The sequence below is a fragment of the Triticum dicoccoides genome, chromosome 3A (genome assembly GCF_002162155.2).
Source record: "Triticum dicoccoides isolate Atlit2015 ecotype Zavitan chromosome 3A, WEW_v2.0, whole genome shotgun sequence".
Taxonomy (NCBI): domain Eukaryota; kingdom Viridiplantae; phylum Streptophyta; class Magnoliopsida; order Poales; family Poaceae; genus Triticum; species Triticum dicoccoides.
In genome coordinates, this window is record NC_041384.1 from 300,331,658 (window position 1) to 300,344,388 (window position 12,731).

A 12,731-nucleotide genomic window follows, 5' to 3' on the forward strand; every position below is an offset into this window, starting at 1 on the left:
GCTCGTCGCAAGGCAATCTTCATCTCCTTGAAGTACTCGTCGATGGACTTGGATCCTTGGATGGTGTTCTCCAATTGGCGTTGAAGTTGTTCTGTGTAGGTTGGAGGCACAAACTCTCGCCGCAAATCTCTCTTCGTCTTGGGCCAACTCATGTCGTAGGTCGCTGAAGGTGCGTGAAGCCACCATGTGGACGCGTAGTCGTGGAAGTTCCTTGTGGCACACTTCACTTGATCTTCGGGAGGAACTTGATGTAGCTTGAGGTAGTCGTCCATCAAACGCTCCCACTCGAGATACTCCTCGGGTTCTTGAGTCCCATAGAAAGGAATCGCATGGTCGATGTCGAGGTCGTAGTAGCTCGTGGAAGTCACGGACTTGAGCTTGGGGAGCTTCTCTTGAGTGTAGTCTTGAGGTGCTTGTTGGCGAAGATGCGATATATCCGAAGGCAAAGATGCCTTGATAGCACTTGGCGAAGATGCCAAAGTGGTGGGTGTAGCCGTAGCTCCGTCTTGCTGGTGCTTGTCTCGCGGTCTTCTCTTGTGGTCACGAAGTTTGGACTTGGCGTGAAGTAGGGCTTGTTGCGACTTGTAGGTAGGCGCATCTCGAGCATCTTCATGATGATGTTGTCGTTGTCGTGCTTGAGCTTGATGTAGATGTCGTTCGTCGTCGTCGTACACATGTTGCTTGGAGGTGACTTGCCCTTCCTGACGAGGTGGATCACAAACGTGATGGTGGTCGCCATGGAGATGTGGACAAGGACGACTTGCGCTTGCATCATTTTTGCGCTCCGAAGACTTGTGACTTGAACGTCGCTGCCTTGAGGATGATGAAGGGGAAGAATAGTTGATCAACAAGGTCTGAATCTCCTCCATCCTTGCATCTTGCTCCTCCTTTTGTGCGGAAAGCTTGTTGTTGATGTACTTGTACACGCCGTCGTTGTTGTGGAAGACCGGAGATGAAATGCCTTGCCTATCCATCACAAGATTCGAGCCAATATGAGTGGAGAAAGAGAAGAACGAATACCAAATGTACCTTGACCGAAGTTGAAAGTGGATCAATGATCACTCCAATGTGGACAAGGAAATAGCACAATTGGTACCAATTCTTGTCGGTTTCTCGCACCTACACAAATAAGGCTTTATGGTGGAGCTCGGTGAGGATAGTGGCACAAAAATTTAATGCAAAATGTTAGCAAGAGTCAATAATGTTGAAAGAGATTCACAAATTCGCAAGTGTAACAAGTAGACCAATAGCAATATGTGGCACACGGAAACACACACACGGATAGATAAATGGGGTCGTGCAACCAAGGATGAGCACAAAATGTGGAATCCACGGAAAACGCTTTTATTGCACAACTCAAGAGAGACGCTAGCACGATTGCTCAATAGGCGGATATGACACTTGTGCACAACCTATAAGATGCAAAATGGATAACTTTCTATCCCAAGTATGCTATGTATGTATGGTTCCCGGTGTTTCTCACAAGGTGATCCAAGATGATCTTATATGCAATGTGGTATGATGCTATGGCACTTGCTTACAAGCTCTTTGTTCACTCTTTTTCTTTGGTTAAAATGTTATTCTTTTTTATGGCCACTTTTGCACAATGCACAAACCAAGATAGCTATTGTGTATATGCGGGAACAAACTTGAGGCACACGAGATGATATGATAACAAGATGATACCTATTGTATGGTATGTATGCAATGGCAGGCATAGACCACTAATGTGCACAAGTAACGTTGCCGGCAGTACTCAAATGGCTAGTCTCGATAGGCAAGTGACGCAAAATGGTCTAGGGGTTATCAATGCAATGGTAAGGGAATATACAATGGAGGGATACCACGATACCAAGATGATATGGAGGTTACCGTCCGTGTCGATGATGAGTGGCGGTGATCTTGATGGAGATACCAAGATGATGGAGACTCGTCCCTAAGTAGCCGAAACACCTTAGGAAACGGAAAAACCGCGAACTCAAAATCTCAAATGTCAAAATGGTGGTAGCGGGATGCGGTGGTGGTGTTGTGGAAGCTCAATGGGATTGCGGCAATGCAATGATGGGTTATGCGAGTAGGCAATGCGGAAGTGGAGGGTTATTGGGTTATGTGAGTCGGAGTTGGAAGCACGGTCCCTAAGTAGCCGAAACACCTTAGGAGACACAACTCACAACACAAACAAAATTGGGTTAAGTTGGGGTGTAAGAAGTGTATGGTTGGTAAGCCTATGCGGAAGTTATGGTGGTGGTGGTTGATGAAGAAGCAACCGTCCCTAAGTAGCCTAGACACATTAGGAGACTCAAATCACTCCTCAAGCAACCACATATGCGATGGGGAACACAATTGGTTAGGTTGCGGAAGTCGGTGGTGGTGTAGCGGATGATGTGGTGGAAGCCCTAGGCAAAGATGCCAAAAATTCACAAAATTTGATGGTGTCAAAAGGTGGTGAAACCAAGGTGAGGTCCTCGGGCACGTCGATAGCTTCAAAACAAGCCAAAGAACACTCAAATCGGAGTTCGAAGTTAAAAGTTGTGATGAAAACGATGAAGAAGGCTGATGCTGAAATTCTGTGTTATGTTTCGGGTTAGGCCGGAAGTTCCGGGCCTAGGGCCGGAAGTTCTGGGCTCCAGAAGTTCCGGGGGGTGGCCGGAATTTCCGGGGGTCGCGGAAAAACTGCGGGGAGTCTGGGGATTTTTGGGGTAAACTTTCTGCTTAGCCCGGAAGTTCCGGGGGAGTCCGGAAGTTCCGGGGGTCGTGGAATTTCTTCCGGGTCGAACCCTAAATTCCAGATCTGAGAATGGGGGCAGAAAAACTCGATTTCCAAGGTTAAAATTGGGAAGATTTTGTGGATAGAAATAGGGGAAAAGATGGGGAATGCTAGATCCACTTAAGACACAACGAATCCATGGATCAAAATCAACAAAACATCATCAAAACCAACAAATCACAAAAATATTTGGGGCTATTTTTGGTGGGGATTTTCGAATTTAGGACGAAATCAAACAAAATTAGGCTAGCAAACAAAGAGGGGAGGCTCCGAAATCATGATCAACGTGGCTCTATATACCAAGATGATGTAGGGTAGAACCCTAGTGGCCCGATCTTTCACGAATAGAGCGGATCCCGCAAAGAACACGAGGAGGGAAACGAGGGGAAAATCACGAGGGGAACACAAGAGAACACTCAAACCAACAAGTACGATCACACCTATGCTAGATCCATGAACACAAAGGGAGATACAAGATCCAAAGTCAACAACGGACGATACAAGAGGTAACCGGTTCTTCTCCTTGAGGAGGTCTTGAATCCACGGGGGGATCTTCCCTTAGAAAGGGGGCTTGAATCCAAAGGGATCTTCTCCGAAAAGGCCGCAGTCTCTCGCACGGAGGAGATATAATATGGATGAGCGTAGCTCTATCTCTCAAATGAGCTAAACCAACGCTAACCCTAGAAAGGCGGAGGTGGAGGAGTATATATAGTCTAGGTCCACGAAGGGGTAAGTGAGGGGCGAAAGGGTACATGGGCTTCGGCCCGAGTGTCTGCATGCAGGTAGGGCCGGAAGTTCTGGGGACGACCGGAAGGTCCGGGCGCCAGAAGTTCCGGGGACGACCGGAAGGTCCGGGCGCCGGAGGTTCCGGGCGAAGGTCCGACCAAGGTCCGTGCTATCCAGAGAGTTGGCACACTCTCGGACGGCTTTGATGCGTCGGGGCCGGAAGTTCTGGGACGGCCGGAGGTTCCGGGGGCCGGAAGTTCCGGGCTTCCCAGAAAATTGTCCAGGCTTCTTCTTCCTTCTCTTCCATGCTTCCCTCGCGGATGGTGTAGGTGATCCTTGGCGCTTGCACTCCTCCTCGTCATCCATGAAGCTTCGACAATACCTATGCATGCACGATGGAGGGTCAAGTAGTATACCATCCTCGAAGGGGTCAAGTGAGCACGTGTAAAGGAGAGGATTCACCTTTATGTATGTGAAGTAGATGTCGCACGTGTCACTTGCCGAATGAACTCTTGACATGGTGATGTCCATAGGATGCTCCGCATCACACTTGGTAGTGTCTGCTGAGACGGTAAGAAAGGAGGGGAAAATGGTCCATCGAAAACTTCATAGACGGTCAACACACGGTCAAACGGCACTAACTGGACGGAAACGTGATGGAAGGGCAAATTCATAGGAGGAGCAAATAGGCTTGGGCAAAATCGAGGGTTTTTGAAAACTAAGGGCAAACCTTCTGACTGAGACACAACTAGGGGCATCAAATTAATTATCCCAATAAAAAAAGAGAAAAAAAGAGGCCATAAAAAAAGAGAAATGACCAAATAAAAAAATAAAAAAGGAGAGAAAAGGAGAGAAGGGGCAATGCTACTATCCTTTTACCACACTTGTGCTTCAAAGTAGCACCATGATCTTCATGATAGAGAGTCTCCTATGTTGTCACTTCCATATAGTAGTGGGAATCTTCCATTATAGAACTTGGCTTGTATATTCCAATGATGGGCTTCCTCAAAATGCCCTAGGTCTTCGTGAGCAAGAAAGTTGGATGCACACCCACTAGTTTCTTTTGTTGAGCTTTCATACACTTATAGCTCTAGTGCATCCGTTGCATGGCAATCCCTACTCACTCACATTGATATCTATTGATGGGCATCTCCATAGCCTGTTGATACGCCTAGTTGGTGTGAGACTATCTTCCCCTTTTTGTCTTCTCCACAACCACCATTCTATTCCACCTATAGTGTTATGTCCATGCCTCACGCTCATGTATTGCGTGAAGATTGAAAAAGTTTGAGAACACCAAAAGTATGAAACAATTGCTTGGATTTTCATCGGGGTTGTGCATGATTTAAATACTTTGTGTGGTGAAGATAGAGCACAGCCAGACTATATGATTTTGTAGGGATAACTTTCTTTGGCCATGTTATTTTGAGAAGACATGATTGCTTGGTTAGTATGCTTGAAGTATTATTATTTTTATGTCAATATTAAACTTTTGTCTTGAATCTTATGGATCTGAATATTCTTGCCACAATAAAGAGAACTACATGGATAAATATGTTAGGTAGCATTCCACATCAAAAATTCTGTTTTTATCATTTACCTACTCGAGGACGAGCAGGAATTAAGCTTGGGGATGCTGATACGTCTCCAACGTATCTATAATTTTTTATTGTTCCATGCTATTATATTATCAACCTTGGATGTTTTATATGCATTTATATGATATTTTATATGATTGTTGGGACTAACCAATTAACCTAGAGCCCAGTGTCAGTGTCAATTTTTGTTTTTTCCTTGTTTTTGAGTATCGCAGAAAAGGAAAATCAAACATAGTCCAATTGAGCTGAAACTTCACGGAACTTATTTTTGGACCAGAAGAAGCCCACGGAGTATCAGAGATGGACCATGAGAGTCCCAGGCTGCCCACGAGGGTGGGGGCGCGCCCCCTGCCTCGTGGACAGCCTGGAGATCCACCGACATAATTCTTCCTCCTATATATATCCATATACCCTAAAAACATTGGGGAGCACAATAGATCGGGAGTTCCACCGCCATAAGCCTCCGTAGCCACCGAAAGCCAATCTAGACCCGTTCTGGCACCCTGCCGGAGGGGGAATCCCTCTCCGGTGGCCATCTTCATCATCCCGGTGTTCTCCATGACGAGGAGGGAGTAGTTCTCCCTCGCGGCTGAGGGTATGTACTAGTAGCTATGTGTTTGATCTCTCTCTCTCTCTCTCTCGTGTTCTTGAGGTGATACGATCTTGATGTATCACGAGCTTTGCTATTATAGTTGGATCTTATGATGTTTCTCCCCCTCTACTCTCTTGTAATGGATTGAGTTTTCCCTTTGAAGTTATCTTATCGGATTGAGTCTTTAAGGATTTGAGAACACTTGATGTATGTCTTGCCTGGGATACCCGTGGTGACAATGGGGTATTCTATTGATTCACTTGATGTATGTTTTGGTGATCAACTTGCGGGTTCCGCCCATGAACCTATGCATAGGGGTTAGCACACGTTTTCGTCTTGACTCTCCGGTAGAAACTTTGGGGCCCTCTTTGAAGTACTTTGTGTTGGGTTGAATAGATGAATCTGAGATTGTGTGATGCATATCGTATAATCATACCCACGGATACTTGAGGTGACATTGGAGTATCTAGGTGACATTAGGGTTTTGGTTGATTTGTGTCTTAAGGTGTTATTCTAGTACAAACTCTATGATTTATTGAACGGAAAGAATAGCTTCATGTTATTTTACTACGGACTCTTGAATAGATCGATCAGAGAGGATAACTTTGAGGTGGTTTCGTACCCTACCATAATCTCTTTGTTTGTTCTCCGCTATTAGTGACTTTGGGGTGACTCTTTGTTGCATGTTGAGGGATAGTTATATGATCCAATTATGTTATTATTGTTGAGAGGACTTGCACTAGTGAAAGTATGAACCCTAGGCCTTGTTTCCTAGCATTGCAATGCAGTTTGTGCTCACTTTTATCATTAGTTACCTTGCTGTTTTTATATTTTTCAGATTACAAAAACCTTTATCTACCATCCATATACCACTTGTATCACCATATCTTCGCCGAACTAATGCACCTATACAATTTACCATTGTATTGGGTGTGTTGGGGACACAAGAGACTCTTTGTTATTTGGTTGTAGGGTTTCTTGAGAGAGACCATCTTCATCCTACGCCTCCTACGGATTGATAAACCTTAGGTCATCCACTTGAGGGAAATTTGCTACTGTCCTACAAACCTCTGCACTTGGAGGCCCAACAACGTCTACAAGAAGTAGGTTGTGTAGTAGACATCACTTACGAACTCATATACTTCATCAAAGAAGAATATGGTATGAATTTCATCAGATCAAGTTCATCAAGCTATAAAACAGGTAAAGCAGTATGAGGATGTGAGAAATGAAAATTCATTTCTTCACGATTAGCTTGTGTCCTTTCAAGCACATTCAGGTCTCCAGTAAATTCTTCAAACGATTAAGTTCATCCGGAGACCTGACCCTGCATAAGAGGTTAGTTCTTTTTCTTCACCACCCACATCTGAAGGGGTGGCAAAGAGTTCATCATTCTGCGAGCTCCATAAGAGAAAGATGGCATAGATGCCAATCCACTTTGTTTCACATAAGAGGGGTTAGGGTAAGCATAAGAGTAAGCAGAGAAATTCTTCGAGGACTTATGAACATAATGATTTTAAGAATAATGCACATATCCATAATCCTTAGTTCTTCCCTGCGAAACAGACGGGTTAGCACGATGATGCTCATATGAGGACTTTGATCCTTTTGAGGAATTTGATCCATGTGAGAAGTTTGGTCTGTATGAGGACTTGGATCCATATGAAGAATTTGGTCCATATGAAGAATTTGATCTGGGGTTCCTATTCTTCACAGGTGGTGTCATGATGACATTCACCTGAAGATTTTCAAGGCACCTTTTGGGAACCCAGATTTTCTTCATAGGAGGACCGTTCCTGCAGTTAGTGCCAACATATCTAGCAAATACTTCACCATTATGTGTTTTGAACAGTTTATAGTTGGAGTCAATTGACTCATTAAAAGAATATGAAGATTCACATGTAAAGCCAGATAAAGTAGATGGATCCACTGAAGGTCCCTTTGCAGCAACCCATGAGGTTTTGGGATACTGCTCAGGTTTCCAGTAGGTCCCATCGGCATTGAGCTTCCTCTCAAAGGCAATACCCTCTTTCCTAGGGCTTCTGTTGAGGATCTGCTTTTTAAGCACGTCACAAAGAGCCTGGTGCCCTTTGAGGCTTTTGTACATGCATGTCATATACAATTCCTTCAGCCCTGCATTATGAGTGATACTAGCAATGTCCTCGCATGAGGAATTAGTGATAGCAGAGGCAGTTGAAGAATTTGCAGCAATGGAAGTATTTGAGCATTCAGGTGAAGAATTAGCAGTTTCACGTTCAATGCACTTCAAACATGGAGGAATGATACGTCTCCAACGTATCTATAATTTTTGATTGTTCCATGCTATATTATATTCTGTTTTGGACATTATTGGGCTTTATTATACACTTTTATATTATTTTTGGGACTAACCTATTAACCGGAGGCCCAGCCCAGAATTGTTGTTTTTTGCCTATTTCAGAGTTTCGCAGAAAAAGAATATCAAACGGAGTCCAAACGGAATGAAACCTTCGGGAACGTGATTTTTGGAATGAACGTGATCCAGAGGACTTGGACCCTATGTCAAGAAAGCAACCAGGAAGGCACGAGGTAGGGGGTGCGCCTACCCCCCCCCCCCAAGCGTGCCCTCCATCCTCGTGGGGCCCATGTTTCTCAACCGACGTACTTCTTCCTCCTATATATACCTATGTACCCCCAAACTACCAGATACGGATCCAAAAATATAATTCCACTGCCGCAACCTTCTGTACCCGTGAGATCCCATCTTGGGGCCTTTTCCGGAGCTCCGCCGGAGGGGGCATCGATCACGGAGGGCTTCTACATCAACACCATAGCCTCTCCGATGACGTGTGAGTAGTTTACCTCAGACCTTCAGGTCCATAGTTATTAGCTAGATGGATTATTCTCTCTTTTTTGGATATCAATACAATGTTCTCCCCCTCTCTTGTGGAGATCTATTCGATGTAATCTTCTTTTGCGGTGTGTTTGTTGAGACCGATGAATTGTGGGTTTATGATCAAGTTTATCTATGAACAATATTTGAATCTTCTCTGAATTCTTTTATGTATGATTGGTTATCTTTGCAAGTCTCTTTGAATTATCAGTTTGGTTTGGCCTACTAGATTGATTTTTCTTGCAATGGGAGAAGTGCTTAGCTTTGGGTTCAATCTTGCGGTGTCCTTTCCTAGTGACAGTAGGGGCAGCAAGGCACGTATTGTATTATTGCCATCGAGGACAACAAGATGGGGTTTATATCATATTGCATGAGTTTATCCCTCTACATCATGTCATCGTGCTTAAAGCGTTACTCTGTTCTTTTGAACTTAATACTCTAGATGCATGCTGGATAGCGGTCGATGTGTGGAGTAATAGTAGTAGATGCAGGCAGGAGTCGGTCTACTTGTCTCGGATGTGATGCCTATATACATGATCATACCTAGATATTCTCATAACTATGCTCAATTCTGTCAATTGCTCAACAGTAATTTGTTTACCCACCGTAATACTTATGCTCTCGAGAGAAGCCACTAGTGAAACCTATGGCCCCCATGTCTATTTTCTATCATATTAATCTTCCATCAACAAGCTATTTCTGGCACCATTTTTATTTTGCTTTATTTACTTTGCATCTTTATCATAAAAATACCAAAAATTATCTTATCATATCTATCAGATCTCACTTTCGTAAGTGACGGTGAAGGGATTGACAACCCCTTTATTGTGTTAGTTGCGGGGATTTTATTTGTTTGTGTAGGTGCGAGGGACTCGTGCATGGCCTCCTACTGGATTGATACCTTGGTTCTCAAAAACTGAGGGAAATACTTACGCTACTTTGCTGCATCACCCTTTCCTCCTCAAGGGAAAACTAACGCGGTGCTCAAGAGGTAGCAAGAAGGATTTCTCGCGCCGTTGCCAGGGAGTCTACGCAAAAGTCAACATACCAAGTACCTATCACAAACCCTTATCTCCCGCATTACATTATTTGCCATTTGCCTCTCATTTTCCTCTCCCCCGCTTCACCCTTGTCATTTTATTTGCCCTCTCTCTCCGTCCTCCTTCTCTTTCCCTATTTGCCTCTTTTTGCCCGTTTCTTGTTTGCTTGTGTGTTGGATTGCTTGCCTATCATGATGGCTCACGATAATACTAAATTGTGTGACTTTTCCAATACCAACAACAATGATTTTATTAGCACTCCGATTGCTCCTCTTACCGATGCTGAATCTTGTGAAATTAATGCTGCTTTGGTGAATCTTATCATGAAAGATTCGTTTTACGGCCTTCCTAGTCAAGATGCCGCTACCCATCTAAACAACTTTGTTGATTTGTGTGATATGCAAAAGAAGAAATATGTGGATAATGATATTGTTAAATTGAAGCTATTCCCGTTTTCGCTTAGAGATCGTGCTAAAGCTTGGTTTTCATCTTTGCCTAAAAATAGTATTGATTCATGGAATAAGTGCAAAGATGCTTTTATCTCTAAGTATTTTCCTCCCGCTAAGATCATCTCTCTAAAAAACGATATTATGAATTTTAAGCAACTTGATCATGAACATGTTGCACAATCTTGGGAGATGATAAAATTAATGATACATAATTGCCCTACACATGGTTTGAATCTTTGGATGATTATACAAAACTTTTATGCCGGATTGAATTTTGCTTCTAGAAATCTTCTAGATTCGGCCGTGGGAGGCAATTTTATGGAAATCACTTTAGGAGAAGCTACCAAACTCCTAGATAATATTATGGTTAATTATTCTCAATGGCACACCGAAAGATCTACTAATAAAACAAGTGCATGCAATTGAAGAGATTAATGTTTTGAGTGGAAAGATGGATGAACTTATGAAATTGTTTGCTGATAAGAGTGCCCCTACTGATCCTAATGATATGCCTTTGTCTACCTTGATTGAGAATAATAATGAATCTATGGATGTGAATTTTGTTGGTAGGAACAATTTTGGTAATAACGCGTATAGAGGTAATTTTTATTCTAGGTCGTTCCCTAGTAATTCCTCTAATAATTATGGTAATTCCTACAACAATTCCTATGGAAATTATAATAAGATTCCCTCTGATTTTGAATCTAATATTAAAGAATTTATTACCTCGCAAAAGAGTTTCAATGCTTTGGTTGAAGAAAAATTGCTTAAGATTGATGAGTTGGCTAGGAACGTTGATAGAATTTCTCTTGATATTGATTCTTTCAAACTTAGATCTGTTCGCACACGAACACGTCACGTGTACCCTCGACTCCGGGGGTGATGCACCGCAGCTCACATCGAAGGAGTCTCACTGGAAGCGTGATTCGCAAGTCGACCGGCGAGACCTTTTGAGGACCTGAAACCCCACACTCCCGGGAGGGACCCCGTCGGGGAGTGCGGCGGCTATGGGCTGCCCTAGGTCGGTCCAACCGCCCCTAGAGCCTCGGGATTTGCAGCTCTCCAACACGAAGAACGAGGAACTAAGAACGGGGGAGAGACAAAACATAGATGAAAAACTAGTAGATGTGTTTTTTGCGATTGTGTGTTGTTCAATCAGCCGTCACCTCTCATCTATTTATGAGGCGGCTGGACTTTCCATACAATAAAAGGACTAAAAATTCCATCCAAAACATCAAAAAACCTAACCTAACTCGGACAGGAATCTTTGGCAATTTCCGGATTAATCTCGGTCTCACCGATTGGTTTGCTTCGGTCCCACCGAGTGAACGTGGCCAACTCTCTGTAACCTTCTGTAATTTACGGATCAATCTCGGTCTCACCGATTGGTTTGCTTCGGTCCTACCGAGTCAACATTGCCAACTTCCTAGTAAATTTTCGGACAAACTCGGTCTCACCGATCAAATCAACTCGGTCGGTCTGAAATGACTCTGCAGCTTCTGTTTCTGACATTGTTTTGCCTCCACGGGTTGCATACGACCTTAGATTAAGACGATATTTGTATCAAAATTGATCATTTTGACGAGACGAAGACAATTCATGTAGATCATTTTCCATACGAGGCAGTCCTGGGGGCGTAATCAGCCGAATAGTGTTCTGATTGCAAAATCTTGGTATTTCGAATACAACTTCGGCCTTCGAGATAAGATAGGATGGTGATGGCCTAAACTTCAAAGATGTTCATATCAACAATACGAAACTTTTTTATGTAGATCACTTCTCCATTTGAAGCCATATTATTTAAATTCTTGACCGTGCCAAAATTTGGTGTCAACACATGCCCCCCTGTTTTTCGGCAAAACTTGCGTGCCGAAAAATAATTTGCAATGTATTTGTTCTAAGGACAATGTCAACACTCCATCAGCCATTTATTTTTCTCAGGACGATACTTATGTATCGGCCATTTATTTTTCTTAGGACGATACTTATGTATCGGCCATGTTTATGCTAAGGGCGATAGTTATCTATCAGCCATTGCCTATCTAGGCTTCTTGCCACACACTTGGGTGATATTTCTTTAAATATTTTCGATTGAGAGCTCGAGGTAATAATGTTCCTTGTACAGATTCCACCAAATATGAGTTTCCGGGAACCACTCTTGTAATCCTAAAAGGACCTTCCCAACTTGGAGACCATTTCCCGAATTTTTTATCTCTTGAACCAATTGGCAGAATCACTTTCCAGACGAGATCACCAACTTGAAAATTCTTCAACTTAACTTTCTTATTGTAAGCTCTCACAACCCTCAACTTGTCTCTCTCTATGGACTTCAAAGCGGCCAAACATTTATCGGCAACCTCATCAATATTGTCCATCATCAAGTTATAAAAGTCCACTGCCGATAAATCATTTTGTTTGGCTATTCTCAAAGCATTCAAATTTACTTCCACTGGTAAAACAGCCTCTTGACCATATACTAGCTTAAATGGAGTCACCTTCGTAGCACCATGCCTTGAAATTCTATGTGCCCACAAAGCTTCAGATAACAACTCATGCCATCTCCTTGGATTATCCTCAATCTTTTTCTTGATGAGTTTGATTAGAATTTTATTGCTAGACTCGGCTTGTCCATTGGCTTGGGCATAACATGGAGAGGAATTGAGCAACTTTATGTTACAAGATTCGGC

General features: G+C 43.2%; 1 pseudogene; it reads right to left on the reverse strand.

Annotated features, from left to right (window-relative positions):
* Nucleotides 1–6,809: 6,809 nt before the first annotated feature.
* LOC119272244 overlaps nucleotides 6,810–12,731 on the reverse strand; it is a 32,027-nt pseudogene continuing 26,105 nt past the window's right edge.